At 40.1% G+C, this 19,388-nt stretch overlaps 1 pseudogene; it reads left to right on the top strand.

Moving 5' to 3' along the window:
• The first annotated feature begins 267 nt into the window (after window positions 1-267).
• Window positions 268-18,834, top strand: LOC129842028 (retinol dehydrogenase 12-like; annotated as a pseudogene).
• The last annotated feature ends 554 nt before the right edge of the window (window positions 18,835-19,388 follow it).

The following is a 19,388-nucleotide window of genomic DNA, read 5'->3' as shown; positions in this document are numbered from 1 at the left end:
CACCTAGACTAGTAAACACCCATAGACATACAAAAACCCCTAGACAATAACAAAACACCTGCATCCCCCATGTCACACCCTGACCTAACTAAAATAATAAAGAAAACAAAGATAACTAAGGCCAGGGCGTGACAGAAGCACAAGCATTTTGCTACACTGGCAGTAACATCTGCTCACCATGTGTATGTGACCAATAACATTTGATTTGATTTAAAGAGCAGGTTTTCCCAATGTTGTGTACACTCAGTGGCAACATCGACTTTGGGGAAAACTTCGGGTGTTGACTTGAATCGTTTTATGTAGATACTGGCAAATAGCCCTCAGAAAGGAGGTGGGTCGTAAATCTGCTTCAACCTGACTGACAATAACAAGAAATCTGCTTCAACCTGACTGACAATTGCGAAGTTGTATCCAGATACATTTTCGTTCTGCATTTGGGCCTCGGTGGATTTTTCAATGTATTTGGTTTGGACTGATGTTTTCTCTCACCCGTTGTGGGCTGTATCAACGGTGATTTTGGGACTTGTCTTGCGATCACAGCGGCGAGGGTCGTGGGATCCGCGCGCCTGTCTGGTGCAACTGAAGGGCAAGACAGCCATAGTGACTGGAGCTAACACAGGTAACTGTTTTGTATGGTGCCACTTGGCATGGACTATAGACTTGTTTTGCTTGGACAGGCTTATCCAGTCAATTTGATTCAATAATTATATTTATCCACCATTGCGCACAGACAAAAATTCTTAACTCTTAACCAAATGGTAATACAACAAGATCTAAAGACTATTTAAATCATAATTGGTAACTCACTGGGCACAGACGTGAATTCAGCATCTATATTCACTTTGGTTCAATTTCATCGAAAGGATGTGGAAACAACTATGATTCAACCAGTGTTTGTCCAGCGGGGAAATAACTCTTGACATGATGCATTTTCCTCACTTTAACTTTTCAACCTCCAGCCCGCACTCAAAGTGTCTCAAATAGACTTTGGAGTTTAGTTAATGGCATGCTTTTGGAATCCCGCATTGAAGATGTGAAGAAAGTGAGCGTTCTCCTGTATGTCCACACGTTTTTGTCCGTGAGAGAGGGTTTCCATTCATTTTCAACTCTACTGACAGTTTTGCATTATATAGCTAATGTGCCCACTCTGGTATTGACACGCGCGCTCTGGCCAGCACAGCGCAGATATGCGCACTGGTGGCTTGAGCGCACATACAGCCTACATTATGAGATTATTATGGATAAAAGAGGGAGATAATTTTTTATTTGTCAAATGGCAGCCAAGCATCGATTAACATGTCACCAGAAAAAGACCCTTAATATTTATTGGAAAAAAGCATCAAGCTCCTTGCTATAATGGCACTTTTTTTGTGAGAAAACCATCAATATAGTTGAAAATTCGATGGAAACCGATTTAACTTGTCTTTTTTATTCGGTTCATGGGAATTAGTATTTTTATGTTCCTTACGTCATCACGCACAGGCTTTCGTCTGCAACGAATCAATTTGATGGAAACAAGTCTCTAGTGGGAAAATGTGCATATTATTTTTATGCGGATTTTAGAATATTCAACATGGAAATCTGTCACCAATTGGATGGAAACTTAGCTATAGCCACAAAAAGATCCCACCTTGTCGAGCATATTCTCTTTTGTCGACATTTGGAACGATTACCAAGTTTACCAACACATTTGCTGTTTCCATCAGGCCTGTCATTAATGTTATGGCTGCAAGGGGCAGTATTGAGTAGCCTGATCAAATGTGTCCATTTCAAACGGCCTCGTACTCAATTCTTGCTCGTACAATATGCATATTATTATTACTATTGGATAGAAAACACTCTCTAGTTTCTAAAACCGTTTGAATTATTTCTCTGAGTAAAACAGAACTCATTCTGCAGCACTTTTCCTGACCAGGAAGTGGAATGTCAGAAATCGATGCTCTGTTCAACTTCATGCCTATACATGGGCGTGATACGTAAGAGTCTACATACACTTCATACACCTTCCCCTGGTTGTCAAGATGCGGTGAGAGAAGAAATGTCGTGTCTATCGTGGTCTGAGGTGGAATAAAAGCTCTTTGTTTGACGTGACCGTCCATATCCTGTTTCTGGAGCGCGCGAAAGAGGACATGGATATGCCTTCTGTTTAGCTGTCGTTATGGACGACTAACATCTCCGACTTAGATTTTATTTGATACATGTGACCATATCATCGTAACGTATGTTTTTTCAATATAGTTTAATCAGATTATTGAAATTTTTTCGGGAGTTTTGCCGTGCTCCGTTCTCTGACTTTGTTGACGTTGGAGTGATCCGTGCCACTTGGCAAGTGCCCATGCTAAATGAAGAGGGATATTTGCCGTTCCAGATCAAAACAACGACTGTTCTGGACAAAGGACACCTTGTCCAACATTCTGACGGAAGATCACCAAAAGTAAGAAACATTTTATGATGCTATTTCTAATATCTGTCGTGCATGTGAGCTGGTTGTGCGCGCCCAAGTGTTTCTGGCTATTGTGGCTACGCTAATATCACGCTACATTTTGTTTGCGCTGTAAAACATTTAATAAATCGGAAATATTGTCTGGAATCACAAGATGCCTGTCTTTCAATTGCTGTACACTATGTATTTTTCAGAAATGTTTTATGATGAGTAATTAGGTATTTGACGTTGGTGTCTGTAAATATTATGGCTGCTTTCGGTGCAATTTCTGATTGTAGCTGAAATGTAAACTATGATTTATACCTGAAATATGCAAATTTTTCAAACAAAACATATGCTATACAATAAATATGTTATCAGACTGTCATCTGATGAAGTTGTTTCTTGGTTAGTGGCTATTTCTATCTTTATTTGGTCGAATTTGTGATAGCTACTGATGGAGGTAAAAACTGATGGAGTAAGAATAGTGGTGTCTTTTGCTAACGTGGTTAGCTAATAGATTTACATATTGTGTCTTCCCTGTAAAACATTTAAAAAATCGGACATGTTGGCTTGATTCACAAGATGTGTACCTTTCATCTGGTGTCTTGGACTTGTTAATGTGTGAAAGTTAAATATAAAAAATATATATATTTTGAATTTCGCGCCCTGCACTTGAGCTGGATGTTGTCATAAGTGTACCGGTGTCGGGCTGCAGCCCAAACAGGTTAAAGTACACTGATAAAAAAAATGTCACAATAGGCCTGATGGAAACATAAAATTTGAATGTAAACTTTTCAAAATGTTGATAAAACAAAATATTTCTAGACAAGGTGGGATCTTTTTGTGTTTTCTGATGATGCGAACACATCCTCATTTGAACATTGCCCCTTATTTAAATTGTATTTGTGAGTGTTTATTTCTATGTATATTTTATTCCAGGAACCTGCTTAACTTACATTATTCATATCAGAGTTGAAAATCAAATGAAACCTATTTAACTTGTATTTTTTATTTGATAAATGGGAATTTAACCGCAAAAGTTATTTTTATGTGCACTTTGTCATCACGCACAGCCTTTTGTCCACAACAAGTCAATTTGATGGAAACATCTCTGGTGGTAAAATGCGCATATTACAGATAAATGCAGATTTTAGAATATTTGCATTAAAATCTGTCATCAATTGGATGGAAACCGAGCTATAGACAACCACTTGGAACAATAGCTGTGCATGTCAGTTAGCTCAGAACTCAGAAGTGCCAAGTTTCATGTGAAGGAAACTGTCACGAGGTGGAAACGTGACAGGTTATTTGTAACTGGGATGAGCAGGCATAGTGAAGTAAAGACCAAACAGAAGGACTAGTTTCAGCATTTAATAAATAATAGGGTATGGTTTACAAGTTCACCTTTTCAGCAGTGGCCTTTCTCACTGGGCCAGGAATATTTACAAACCATGCAATTTCAATTGACAAACAATCAAAGTAACAAAAAGGCACAGGAGGTGGTGCAGCCCAGGAGATAGGTCCATCTTGGAAACTCCCAATACTCCACTTCCCCCATGCTCGTGGAAACAACCATACCTCTGGACTGCATGCCCTCCTGTAGACAGTCGCATCTAAAACAGAAAGAAACAAGGCTTAAATCAGAGAGTAAGAGGCGAAGCGAGAGGTTTTACTCCTGCCAAAATATGTCCATGAAAATAAGCCCACGAAGTGAGGAGCTGTTTGGGGTGGTGGGAGTTAGGACGAGTTTGTGGTCCTAAAAAAATATTAGAACACTAGGTAAACATTTTTCAATGTGAAATTATTAACCTATCATCATTAATATAATAATTTATTTACAATGTACTAATAAAACTTCTCCCAACAGAAGGAGGTGAGCAGCATTGTGTGGAATGACATGTCAGTTGGCATGCAGGTACTGAAATGCATTAAGGACAGGAATGTGATTCTCCAGTCAGGAAAAATCTCACTTGACACAGAGGCAGCCAATATCAGAGCCTTAAAGGAAGAGATGCAGGGTCTCAGAGATGGAAGAGAGTCTCTCTTGTCTGAGGCAACATTGATTGCTACGCAAATGATTGTTGCACCTCAATTTAGCAAGGAACACAGACACCAGAGGAAAAGGAAGAGATTCCATGATGAGACCTCTCAAGAGGAGACAGACAGCTCAGGACAGTGCAGCAAATGTGTTTCAGAACACAGTGTTTTTTTACTGCTATGGACAACATAATAAGTGACTTGGACACTAGGTTCCACACCACTGCAACAATTGTAGAATAATTGTCTTCTGTTCTGAAAGTTGGGCAGATTAGTGAGGATAAAGTCCCTTCTGTGTGCCAACCACTGATCATGAAGTATTCCAGAGATCTTACACCTGAGTTTCAAAATGAATTAAGACACCTGAACACTGTATACGCTGCCACTTTCCCCCCTAACTTGTCCCCTCTTGGTCTCCTGAATGCAATTTGTAAGATGCAGCTGCAAAGCATTTTTGGAGAAGTGTGCATTGCTTTACGTATATTTTGCACACTGCCTGTGACTGTTGTGGTGTTTTCAGAGTTTTCAGTAAGCTAAAACCGACAAAAAAAACTATTTGAGGTCCACTATGTCCCCGGACAGGCTTTGCAGTCTTGCCATGCTGTCCATTGAAAGTCAGTTAGCTAGAAAGCTGGACTTCAAATGCTCAGTGACTTTGCTAGCAAGAAGGCTCTGCGCTGGGCTCTGGGTGAGTAAGGCTGAGCAAGGGCCAGTGATAACTGTTACATGGCATTGTCACGCCCTGGCCTTAGTATTCTTTGTTTTCTTTATTATTTTAGTTAGGTCAGGGTGTGACATGGGAAGTTTGTGTGTTTTGTCTAGTTTAGGGTGTGTGTATTGTTTAGGGGGTGTTGTATAGTGTATGGGTTTGTGTTCAGGAGAGAGTTCTAGGAAAGTCTATGGTTGCCTGGTTTGGTTCTCAATCAGAGACAGATGTCATTAATTGTCTCTGATTGGGAGCCATATTTAAGGCAGCCATAGGCTTTAGGTGATTGTGGGAGATTGTCTATGTTGAACGTAAGTAGCTTGTGTGTGCACTTTCGTTTGTAGCTTCACGGTTGTTTGTTGTTTTGTATAAGTGTTTCGTGTTCATCTTCGTCGTAAAATAAAAGAAGATGTATTCATATCACGCTGCGCCTTGGTCCATTCATTCACCTCAAGACGACCGTGACAAGCATGGATATGGATATTGGATCACTACACACATGATGCCCACAGGCTGAGAACAAGACTGAGAACAGACTGACCACTTGACCTTTCCTCTAGCGCCACCATCAGACCTTTGAATTTCCATTTTCTTTTCCATTTCCACTTTTATTTTCTAGTTGGTATGTATGCTTAGTTCAAAAATCTGCTGCTTATTTAATTATTTTGATTGTTATATAATTCTATAGATAATGTTAATTTATTTTAATTGAAGAGGTTGATGTATAAGTTTTATTTCTTTTAATTTTTCATTAATGTTAAGAGAATTTTCCATTCAAGAATATTACCATTAAAATTACATTTAGACTGTAAAAGATGGCCTTTAGCACATTTCTTATCGAGGTTATCAGTCTTGCATCAAATAGTGAATTCCACTGTATGCAGAATGTTGCATGCATGTCTGCACAGTGTTATATTTTCACAGCTCACTGTCAGTAAATATCATGCAGTAAATATTGGACTACAAGAGAGTTGAAAGCCTGATAAAGTAGAGTTATTTAAAGCTTTGATTGGGTTCTGGAGGTGTGTGGTTACAGCAATTGCTCAAGGTTGGTGTGGCCTGTGGTGGTGGTGCCCAATGTGATATCTTTTCATGGGGCCCAAGATCCCTGGCGGCGCCCCTGCCAGTGAGTGTCGAATTTGGTCAACAAAAAAATGTAATTGCTCATTTGTTACATGAGGCTTATTTGATCAAATAGACATTTCGTAATGGTTAGGTTGTTAAGAATGCACTGATATAAGTGGACGCACTCGGAATTACGGCAACTTATGTATCGGACAATAACGGAGTTGTGCCTGTTGCATGAAGATAGATGTATGACTCATCATGGATATAGCCCATTTTAACATGGATATTGCCATTGAGGGCTTCCACTATTTTAAAAGTCGTCAACTGGGTGGGGAGCCTACGAGTTGGGAGCAATCAGACAATAAAGAGGAGGAAAATGTACTACTTTAAAATGGCGCTGCCCATGCCATCACAGACACTATAATGACAGAGATAAAGATGAGACCTCTATCTCTATGGCCTGTTCACACACGTATCTGCCCTGTCATTGACTAGAATGGTCCCACCTGATCTCGCCTCCTCCCGCCTGCCTTCTATCTTTGAGGACTTGTATTCCCAATAAATTGACTATCTTGTCAATATAATAGATAATCTTTGCTTAAATACAATTCAGCAAACATACAATTAACCGATGAGATCGCTTGGAGAGTTAACAAGTCAATCAGTCACACCTGTTACAAAACACCTGTCTTTTACAGCTTTTGCACACATACAGAAATGTCAGTCAGACAAGCAGGCGGGCACGCGTACACCACAGGAGGTTGGTGGCACCTAATTGGGGGAAACGGGCTCGTGTTAATGACTGAAGCGGAATCAGTGGAATGGTATCAAATAATCAAACACATGGTTTCCAGGTGTTTGATGCCATTCCATTAGCTCCGTTTCGGACATTATTATAAGCTGTCCTTCCCTTCCTGTGGCATACACACAAGCAGTTCCCTGTTTGATTGCAGCCTGAGCAAATGCTTTTGAACTTTGTTTTGTCCTGCTTAGTGTCTTTATCACTAACGTAAACTCACTCAATTTTGTACATCGCCTTGGTCCGTAAAATTTACCTTATTTTAGCGCCCAAAAAACGTAATACTTCCAGATCAACTGTAATGTCAATACCATTGTAAAGCATAATTTCTCCCCTTTCCAACAGAATTCATGCCGAGACCTCCACGCTGCCCGTTTCTGCATGATTCAAGAAGGCAGTGAGCTCCGTCGGGTCTTTTTAAAAATGGCGGGTGGGGAAGCGGTACTAATGCGTGGTAGTGAGAAGGAGAGATGTTGTGTGGTAAAACGGCTTTTTTTCACTCGATCTGTCCAACTTATCACCTTATCACCTCTAAAATGTAAATAAAACACTATAAAGCGTTTATATAATGTGTCGTTACATACCTATTTGAAGGTTTGTGTCGAATTTGAAATCGGGTTTTTAGGGCGGTGCTAAAGTGATCTTCAGAAGTAAACAGCGGCTTTCAGAGTCATGATCGCTTGCAGTGATGACGCAAAAAATTACTAGGTATCCCCCTTACCCCCGTCACGGTCCATTTCTTGTTTTTAAACGATGAGAGAAGTGCTACACCTGGTGGAGAGAGATTGTAAGACATAAATAGTTGCTTTATGCGTGCGGTACGTTACGGCATGACACATCACGATGTAACGGAGGGTTCGTTTTTTCAACTTTTCTCCAATACTATAGAGCCATTACCATGTCAATCAACGCTTGAATAGAAACGTAGTTCACACCCCAGATTTTGAAGTCAACACAGTCCCATTAGTTTTCTTTGCAGCCTCCTTTGAATGTCACGGTTGCGCACATTTGTACGGAATGGGGTGAGTTTACGTTAACCCTGTTTTACCTCCCTCCCTCTCTACTCCCCTATCCTGTTTTCTCATTCCCTTTCACCCATCTTTCTGTTTCTCGTTCTCTTTTTCTACCACTTCCATTCTCTTTCCCTCTCTCATTCTACGTCTTCTTTCTCTCTCTCATTTTCTCTTTAACTCCTTTCCTCTTACACCCCACCTATCACACTCTCAGGGATAGGGAAGTTCATTGCCCTTGACTTTGCCCGGCGCGGGGCTCGTGTTATCATGGCGTGCCGGAGCGAGGCTCGCGGTAGCGTCGCCCTGCATGAGATCCGTAAGCGGAGTGGGAATGCCGACGTGCACCTGCGTCTGGTGGACACCTCGTCCCTGGCGTCGGTGAGGGCGTTCGCAGAGGGCGTCCTGCGAGAGGAGAAGGAGCTCCACATACTGGTCAACAACGCCGGGGCTTCAGGTGGGCATCGGATCCAGATTAGCCTGGAATACACACTTAGGCTGGAATCCACACTGAATATCGTTCACAATTTATTACTGTTCCACTTGAAGCAAAAGACAATAGTGAAGGAGCTCTCTCCACATCCTGGTCGACAATGCCAGGGCTTCAGGTGGGCATTGGGTCCAGAGTCAGTTATTGCCTGAAATCCACACTGAATATCACTAAATTTTCAATATTCACCTGAAGCAGAACAGTAATGAAAAGGAGCGATATTCACTCTGGATTCCAGGCTAAGATGCAGGGAACCGGGGGTGGACATCAACAGCCATCACATTAGTGTGATCAACTGGGTTTGAATCAAGGGTGTCTACACTCCATAAGACTGAAGACTGGGCATGAGGAGAGTTAATTTAGGTCTATTTAGGTCTTGGGTAAGATTAGCAAAGCACGGTTGTCATTTCGAGTCAGTACCCAATAAGAATGTCCATGAGACGAACAGCTTTGCTTGATTGATAATAACGATGGTAACATGCCATTCCACCCAATTACAATTTGGCTTACAAATTCCCATTCATTATCTATGTCTGTTTGCTACATGCACATCCTTTTGTGCCCAAAGTAAAATGCATTCACAGCTTTTCTTATCACATATTTTAGTAATGCTTTCTGTATTTAAAATACATATTTTCAAATATGTATGGGTGTGCCTTGGTTTGGTTATATTGTGTCTGCACAGAGGCTTGCCTAGAGATATCACCTCAGATGGGCTAGAGGTGTCTTTTGCTACCAACCATGTGGGTCCTTTCCTCCTCACCAACCTGCTTCTGGGTAAGATAAAACATATCCCACTAATACCTCACCCTGCTGTAATGCTGGAGCTCTGTGTGCAACTACTGCAGCGTTACACAGGCCACGGCTATAGGCTTATTATACAAAATATGTTCCTATACACTCTTAGACAAAAGTGTTTCTATAAGGGTTCTTCCACTGTCCCCATCGGAGAACCCTTTTGGGTTCCATGTACAGTGCCTGTCAGGTTTCAGGTAAGACCCAAGTGCAGACTGCTGAAGTAACAATGTTTATTGCAACAACAGGGGCAGGCAAACGACGGGTCGAGGCAGGCAGGGGTCAATAATCCAGAGTAGTGGGGCCAAGGTACAGGACGCCAGGCAGGCCCAGGGTCAGGACAGGCAAGACAAGGGACAAAACCAGGAGGATGAGGAAAAAGCGAGACAGAGGAAAAGCAGGCGCTGAGACAAACCGCTGGTTGACTTGAACAAACAAGACGAGCTGGCACAGACAGACAGAAAACACAGGTATAAATACCCAGGGGATAAGTTGGGTAGATGAGCGACACCTGGAGGAGGGTGGAGACAAGCACAAGGACAGGTGAAACAGATCAGGGCGTGACAGTGCCGTGAGAAAGTATTTGTCCCTTTCTGATTTTATCAATTTTTTTATATTTTTGATACTGAATGTTATCAGATCTTCAACCAAAATCTAACATTAGATAAAGGGAACCTGAGTGAACAAATAACACAATTGCATACTTATTTCATAAACAAAGTTATGCAACACCCAATGCCCCTGTGTGAAAAAGTAATTGCCCCATTAGACTCAATAACTGGTTGTACCACCTTTAGCTGCAATGACTCCAACCAAACGCTTCTTATAGTTGTTGATCAGTCTCTCACGTCGCTGTGGAGGAATTATTTGCCCACTCTTGCATGCAGAATTGCTTTATTTCAAGTCCTGCCACATCTCAATTGGGATTAGGTCTGAACTTTGCTTACTGTCAAGCATGTTGGTGGTACTGTGATGGTTTGGGGATTTTTATATATTTTTTATTTATTTAACTAGGCAAGTCAGTTAAGGACAAATTCTTATTTACAATGACAGCCTACCCCAGCCAAACCCAGACGACGCTGGGCCAATTGTGCACCGCCCTATGTGACTCCCAATGATACAGCCTGGATTTGAACCAGGGACTGTAGTGACACCTCTTGCACTGAGATGCAGCGCCTTAGACCGCTGCGCCACTTGGGTTTCTTTGCTGCCTTGGGACCCGGACGACTTGCCTTAATAGAAGGAACCATGAATTCTGCTCTGTATCAGAGAATTCTACAGGAGAATGTCAGGTCATCCGTCTGTGAGCTGAAGCTGAAGCGCAGCTGGATCACACAGCAAGACAGTGATCCAAAACACACAATCAAGTCTACATGAACATGGTTAAAAAACAACAAATGTGAAGTTGACAGTCAAAGTCCAGACCTTATTGAGATGTTGTGGTAGGACTTGAAACGAGCAGCTTGAAAGCCCACAAACGTTGTTCAGTTAAAGCAGTTCTGCATGCAAGAGTGGGCCAAAATTCCTCCACAGCGATCTGAGAGACTGATTAACAACTACAGGAAGCATTTGGTTGCAGTCATTGCAGCTAAAGGTGGCACAACAAGTTATTGAGTGTAAGGGGGCAATTACTTTTTCACACAGGGGAATTGGGTGTGGCAGAACTTTGTTAATTAAATCTATTATAATTTTTGTTATGTTAACTCAGGTTCCCTTTATCTTTTTTTGTTTTGGTTGAAGATCTGTATCAGTATCAAAAATATGCAAAAATTTAGAAAATCAGAAAGAGGAAAAATACTTTTTCACAGCACTGTAGAACCATCTGTGGAAAGGGTTCTTCATGGAACCCCAAATGCTTCTACCTGGAACCAAAAAAGGTTATTCAAAGGGTTCTACTATGGGGACAGCCAAATAACCGTGCTTCTACACCTGCATTGCTTGCTGTTCGGGGTTTTAGGCTGGGTTTCTGTACAGCACTTTGAGATATCAGCTGATGTAAGAAGGGCTATATAAATACATTTGATTTGAGGTTCTACAGTAGACAGCACCTTTTTTCTAAGAGTTTATTCTAGTGCTGTATTTTGTGAGTTGTGCATTTTGTTACTTTACCTGTTTTATATCTACTCAACCTTACAGTAGGTTACTGTATGTAACATTGTCCCAGTTCTCACGTTACATTCCACACTTTATTGTTACTGTATTCACTTCCCACTACTCTTCTCTCGCCTCTCCATCCCCCGTTCCCCCTCTTCCTCCCCCTCTCCCTTCCGTCCAGACCTGCTGAAGCAATCAGCACCGGCACGCATTGTCAACGTGTCATCCATGAGCCACTGGATGGGTATGGTCGACTTCTCGCACTTCAAGGGAAAGAACCTGGACTACACTATGGGCAGTGTGTACAACCACACCAAGCTGCACAACATCATCTGCACTAACGAGCTGGCGCGAAGGCTACAATGAACAGGTAGGTATGAAGGCCTGGGCCAGTATTAGTAAAGCAGCTCAGAGTAGGAGTGTTGATGGCATATGGGTTGGCTATTCGATTATCAAATTCTGGTTTAGAGCAATACCCTATTAACTGCTGCTAAAACAACTGTATTAGTGGATGAGTAACATTTTACAATGAGCATCATTTCTGAGTGGTAAAGGAGGGATATGAATTTCTGGGCTTTTGTGTAGTTTATAAACTCTTCTGTGCGTGTTGTAACGGTTTTGACTTGAGTTTATTTATAGGGGTGCCAGGTAGGTTGTGCCTACCAGAGAAAACATTGGTTTCTCCTTTTTTGTTTGGGGGGGGGAATGAGTCCCATCTGGTCCGTCAAGTCACACCAATACAAAGGACTTATGTAAAAGTCAGGATGGGAATAATATACTTTTCATAAACCCCTTAAGACATTGGAAAGAACTTCAAACAAGTGTATTCTTTTGCGTGGTTGTATTAACAACATAAATGATCACACACACAACAATATAACAAATAATGCGCTTATGTTCATTTAGAAATGTCCTGTACCTCGGGCATAAACAGAGTCCAGCCCGGCAAATAAGTTCAGGGACTCCAGTGACCTTAGTCACGCAACGTTGGTCCGTAGCGTAAACCCAGTATATTCATACACTCAAAATAACACTTATTTTACAACACAACTATAAAGCGTATCAAAGACTAATACGTCCTCACAACTACATAAATCACAGTATACATCACCTCAAAACAAATGAAATACCGTGTACAAAAAAATGTGGTCAGTCAAACAATCCAATCCGCCAACATATCTCCAGCGGAGAAAAGGCCACGAAAAACAACGGAGAGGTGTAGTCCACAGACGCACAGAGTGGATCCAATCCTGGGTAAACTCGCTATACGGCTACAAAACACACTTTAAGGCAACAAAACAAACGGAATAGCGAAGCTTCATGAACTGAGGGTAGTACACATCCTCATTCATGTCTCAATCACAACTTCACCTTTGCGCAGCTGATGCTGGCTATTTAATGGGGAATTAAAGGGGAAGCGCCCTATTAGAAGGAGAAGCACTGAGACGGTTCAGAAATATTCAGGGCCGTCACAGTGTGTCTGTGTGTGCGTGTGTCTCACAGGGGTGACAGCTAACTCCGTCCACCCCGGTGTGGTGATGACAGAAGTGATGAGACACTATAACTTCATGGTTCGGTTCCTCTTCAACATGATCGGAATCTTCTTCTTCAAGGTGAACATTTTGAATCATAACACCCTGGTGAAAATCATTCAAACAGTACATTGTTTAACACTATATTTTACCATCCTATTTCAGCTGGTATTAAGTAAGAAACGATTTCTGGTACTTATATGTTATTATGTAATAATTGTGATTTTATACAGTAGTTTCCAAATAACAAGTAAATAGTGTACTGTAAAATGAAGTTGTAATCAATATGTTCTTTTTGTCTGAACTGAAAGAGCGAAAGGCTGGGATTCATTGAAAGGTGCATTTCAGCAGTGCACACCGGACAAATGACAACACACCTTTTAAAGGCAATCTCCCTGCTTTTTGTGTATATCACATTCAAGTGCAATGTGCTTGTCGACATCGCTCCTTTGACTAAATTCCGGGAAAAGTGTGTTTCTGAGACAGTCTGTAGTTGGGAAGAAAATGTGTGAGATATAATATTTGTTATTGTTATGGTCCTGGTTGTAACATGTCTTGGAACAGGATGTGTTAGGTCTCACTTCATTCACAAGGAAACTAAAGAGACTTACTGCACCAGACAACCGACAGTGCGCTTTTTAAAGATAATTTCCAGCTGAGCCATTTTAACCAATGATATTTTGTACAGATAAGTATAAATAGGTTGTGGCGCTTAACTACTGTATGACTCTTTCAACATGCCACTGAAAAGGTTGAAAGCTGCAATTAATTGTACGATACCTGAAACTACTGAAGAGTAATTCAAAGCCATTTGCAAACATTGGATGCTTTGCATATACAACTTTGAACCTCTTTGACCATCTGAGGGTCAGTGTTCTTGTTTCAAACACACATTACACCATCTATAGAGGGATGGTTACTCAGATTTGGCTATAGTTGATTCAAAAGGGTACTTTTGGGATATTTAGTCATCTTTCAACACTTAAAGGCATACTCCTTTATATACTTCCCCAGAGTCAGATTAACTCGTGGATACAAATTGTATGTCTATGTGTCCAGTATCAAGGAAGCTAGAGGTAGTTTCGTGAGCCAATGCTAATTAGCGTTAACGCAATGCCTGGAAAAATAGAGGCCGTTACCATTACAAATGTAGACATAGAGAAAAGCCGACCCCCGATATAATCTGGGATGTCTTTAAGGCATACATTATGGGAATGATAATCTCAATGATAATCTAATATTTGGCAAAAACTAAATCTGATTACGTGATTTATTTTTCTTTAATTTTTTATTTCTATCTTAGAAAAAGACCATAACAAATCTTTACACAGTCTTTTACACAGTCAAGAACACAGTCTTTTACTTTTGAAGAGGGCAAACTCCAATAAAGCATATTACTTAATGGCAAATAAACCTGGTAAATATCTTGCAGCTCTCACAAAAAGGAATACATGCTAAACCAGTTATAATTTTAAAAGAAAGATACAAATGCTGTTATTAGAAATAACAAAGTGATTAATGACAATTTTATAAGCTTCTATTCAAATGTATATACATCAGAATTAAACAACAGTGAGACGGACCTTATAGTCTTCTTAGACTCAACAACCGTGAAGCAATTATCAGAAAACAGAGATCGCCCAAAAATAAATATTACATCACAGGTGTCAAACTCATTCCACGGAGGGCCGAGTGTCTGCGGGTTTTCGCTCCTCCCTTGTACTTGATTGATGAATTAACATCACTAATTAGTTAGGAACTCCCCACACCTGGTTGTCTAGGGCTTTATTGAAAGGGAAAACCAAAAACCTGCAGACACTAGGCCCTCCGTGGAATGAGTTTGACACCCCTGTATTACATACTGTTAAAACATATACACGGAGAAAAGCACCAGGACTGGATCGCTTTCCCATAGAATTCTATTCAACATTTTGAGACAAATTAGCACCCCTTTTTACACAAATGACAACACATGTCACTCAATTCAGTACTTATAGTTCTATGTTTCAAACAGTTATTTCAGTTATATTAAAATCAGGAAAATCTAGAGAGTCCCCTAATGATTATAGACACAAGTTTAATAAACTGTGACAAGTAAATAAAAACAAATATATATTGACAAATATATAGATTTATTAATAATGGATGTTGATCCTGAAAAGGCTTTAGACCATCTTAAATGGCCTTTTTTAAATTCAAAACTTTGGAAGTTTTCAACTTTACAGATGAAATAATAAATTTAATACAAATAATATATAAATGTCCTAAATCAAAAATATGCACAAATAATACATTATCTGATGAAATTGCTTTAGAAAGGGGCACAAGACAGGGATGTCCCCTCTCCACCCTCCTGTTTACACCGCCAATTGAACAGCTTGCAGAAGGAATTAGACAGGACCCATAAGTAACAGGTATCAGTATTGGTAAATATGAATATAAACTAAACTTATTTGCAGATAATCTCCTGATATACCTGACCAATACTGAAAACTCAATGCCCCCTTTGCTAAAAATATTTCCAGAACACTCTAAAAATCCAATTTAAGGGAATAAATGATGATTACAATATGAAAAAGAATAACTCAAGCAGTCCTTTAAGTAGACTACAACAAATAAGGATACTGTCACGCCCTGACCATAGTTTGCTTTTTATGTTTCTATGTTTTGTTTGGTCAGGGTGTGATGTGAGTGGGCATTCTATGTTGTATGTCTAGTTTGTCTGTTTCTATGTGTTTGGCCTGATATGGTTCTCAATCAGAGGCAGGTGTCAGTCGTTGTCTCTGATTGAGAGCCATATTTAGGTAGCCTGTTTTTTCATTGTGGGTTGTGGGTGATTGTTCCTGTGTTCGTGTTCACTATACGAGACTGTTACGTTTTCGTTCGTTCGTTCGTTTACTTTATTGTTTTGTTCGTTGTTGAAGTATTCTTATTAAAATGAATACTCACCACGCTGCATCTTGGTCCTCCTCTCTTTCGCCCGACGAAGAACATTACAGATACTTAATAAGTGACAACAAACAACAAATATATAAATTCCATTACTTAACAATATGAAAGCAGATCTAATTAAATTGAACAATCTTCCCATAAATCTTACAGGTAGAATAAACCTCTTCAGAATGGCATGGCTGCCAAAGTGTTTGTATTTATTTTCGGTAATACATATTACCCCACCGAAGACATTCTTTAAAAAAAAGTATACTATCATATCAGACTTTATATGGGCAAGTAAAATTCATAGAATTAAAAGGAAAGATTTACATCTTCCTAAGTCTGATGGTGGTTTTTACTTTCCAAACTTGGAATTGTATTAACTCGCTACAAAATTAACAAATTCTACAGCACAACAGCAGAGTCATGTCTTAAGTGTAAAACTAACAATAACTCAATAATCTATACTTTCTGGGTTTTCCTAAAAGTTATGGGCGGAGCTAGAAAGTTGGCTGTCAGAAGTATTACAATGTAAACTTACTTTTAATCTGTCTGTTTGCATATTTTAAGACATGTCATATGGGGGTGTAGTGAGATACCCAATGGGCTGATTCTCTTCTCATCTAGAAAGAAATTATACTAAAAACATGGAAATCAATCTATCTCCCATCATTAACGCAATAGGAAAATCTCGTTATTTATTATTGAAATACCATGGGTGACTGATGAAAGACAAATTGATACAATTTAAGGCCATGTGGCCCACTAGGGATAGGGGTGTGAGCATGCTGGTCTGGGCAGATTAAATGTTGTTGTTGTTTGTGTGCATCTGTAAGTTGATGTTTGTATCTGGTGTGAATCTTTTTTTCATGAAAAAAATGTATACAAATAAAATAAATAAATACCTTAATATAATTTGGTTTTCTGAGAAGTATTTTAAATACTTTCACATATTATAAAAATGTTCTGAGACCTGTATTTGAATTTCAAAGAAAATAGTTGCCTTTTAGTCGAAACTCTATATAAGCTATATTCCACTACCTTGAGTATTTGAAAAGTTTGTATTTTCAAATAAACTACAAAATACAATTATTTTCTGCCCTGGTCTGGTGGGGACCCAACAAAACAGCGGCACACTACAGAATGAGTTGAAAAAAACAAATCCACTCAATAAACCAGCAGAACAACTGTAAACGCTACCACATGTTGGTAATGAAAACAGCTTTTATTTCTGTCTCTGGGCTCACGTGAACCGCGACTGTGGAATTTGGACTGTTTTGGCCAACCGTGACAGTGGAATTTGTACTGTTTCTGCTGTGTGTGTGTGTGTGTGTGTGTGTGTGTGTGTGTGTGTGTGTGCCATCCTACCTCGTAAGAACTGTTGAGTTTGTCCAGAAAGAATTCTTAGGGCTCTATTCAATCTGTATTGCTGAATCGTTACAGATTGCGCAATCGAAATGTGAAGTTAATTTACGATTGCGCCGACATATGCAGCGTTTACCTTGAATGCAGTCTCCGCTAATGCGGGAACATTGAAATGTAATGGAAATCAAGTTGGAATGCTAAATTCAGCAATACAGATTGAATAGAGACCTTAAATCTAAAGACAGAATAAACCAGTGTGAAAAGGAGTCAAGCGTGCGTGTATGTGTGTGTGTCTGAAAAATTGAATTTCTAGCAGTTTCCCTGAATCAACAAGGGGAATCTGTCAAAATTCAGAGTTTCTTTGTCAAAGTTGCAAATTAAGGATGACTTATTTCCTGGCATATGACTAGCATTTTTTCACCAAAACAAAGCACTGCGCTATTGACTGGCAGTTAATGTATTTACTAGCAGTGGCTGTCTCTTTTATGCAGAGGTGGTTAGTGTGTGTGTGTGTTCTTAGGCCGGGATTCAATCTGATCAGCGCTTGATCCGTGTTAAAGTGCTTGACATTTCCGACTGAGCAGGCATCTGCAGCAATTAATGTGAACGGCGGAACATTGACTTTAAAATGTGCATAACTGACAGCGCGAATGGATTGAATCCCAGCCCTACTGTATACCTAGCCTCACCTTCTCCCATCTCTGTCCACACAGTCTTCTGAGGAAGGGGCAGTGAGCACCATGTACTGTGCGGTTGCTGTGGAGACGGAGGGAATAACAGGGAAGTACTTTGACAGCGACTGTTCCCTGGTTCTCCCTGCTCCCCTGGCCCGAGATCCCGCCCTCGCAGAAGAGGTCTTTGAGTTCTGCGAGAGATTGACATCCAAGTTCTGAGAGAGCGAGAGTTTATCTTGAAGTGTTTTATTCAATAGCAGACAAGTAAAATATAGTGTAAGGTTTTATAATCTGTGAAGGATACATATAAAGTTTTTTTTGTGTTTATGTGTGCGTCTTCAGTATTGTAGAGTCACCTAACAGCTCAGACACGCCAATAATGTTTGCCGTAGGTCATGTGATATTTTCAGCTGACTGTATTTTCCTTCCCTGTGAGTAGGGACCTGCGTTTTGGTTAATCATGTCATATGACCTGGAATTTTAACCTTTTATTTGAAGCCTTTTCCAGGAATGAGAAGTAGACCAAAAATTAAAGCAATTGTCTGAGGATGGTGCTGGACCATCTGAGATATTAAAAAAGGGGACAGTTGTCATGTGTGGCTGCCGTGCTATGTTGTTGTCGTCTTAGGTCTCTATATGGTGTTGTCTCTCGTCGTGATGTGTGTTTTGTCCTAAATTTTTGATTTTATTTTTAATCCTAGCCCCTGCGGGAGGCCTTTTGGTAGGCCATTATTGTAAATAAGAATTTGTTCTTAAGTGACTTATCTAGTTAAATAAAATTAAATATAAATGGTTAAAATTCAGGTCATGTGACGTGATTAACCCAAAGACAGGGCCCTAACTATGAGGTGTGTGTTTTAATGCGTGCCTGTGTGTGAAGAGGGAATTTTGTCAATAAACTTACTACCAGCAATGAGTGGTTGTTTCTTCACATTACATAGACACTGCCATCTAGAGGATGTGGTATGGAAGTGTGACACACGTATGGATACACAGCTATTTCATAAGACAAGCAAAGCTCTATTGAAATGATCATTTTCATTTATTCATATAATTGAAACAAACTGGTCAATTATAGTAGATTGGCAGCTTTGATGTCGCTGGTGGTCTTCTGTCATTTGGCTGAGGAAGAGAAAGCACACACATGTTACAGCCTCAATACCTTTAAGCACTGTACCTGCTTTGTGTTTTTACCTACAGTGGTACAGAGTTGCAGTAGTACAGAGTACTACGTGTACAAAAGTGTACTGAGTGTACAAAACGTTAGGAACACAAACTGACCGGGTGAAAGCTAGGATCCCTTATTGTCACTTGTTAAATCCAGTTCAATCCGTGTAGATGAAGGGGAGGAGACAGATTAAAGAAGGATTTTTAAGCCTTCTTGAGACATGGATTGTGTGACATACAGAGGGTGAATGAGAAAGACAAAAGATTTAAGTGCCTTTGAACAGGGTATGGT

The sequence above is a fragment of the Salvelinus fontinalis genome, chromosome 3 (genome assembly GCF_029448725.1).
Source record: "Salvelinus fontinalis isolate EN_2023a chromosome 3, ASM2944872v1, whole genome shotgun sequence".
Classification (NCBI taxonomy): domain Eukaryota; kingdom Metazoa; phylum Chordata; class Actinopteri; order Salmoniformes; family Salmonidae; genus Salvelinus; species Salvelinus fontinalis.
Note: the sequence above shows the minus strand (reverse complement) of the source record. Positions and strands in the feature narration are given on the sequence as shown.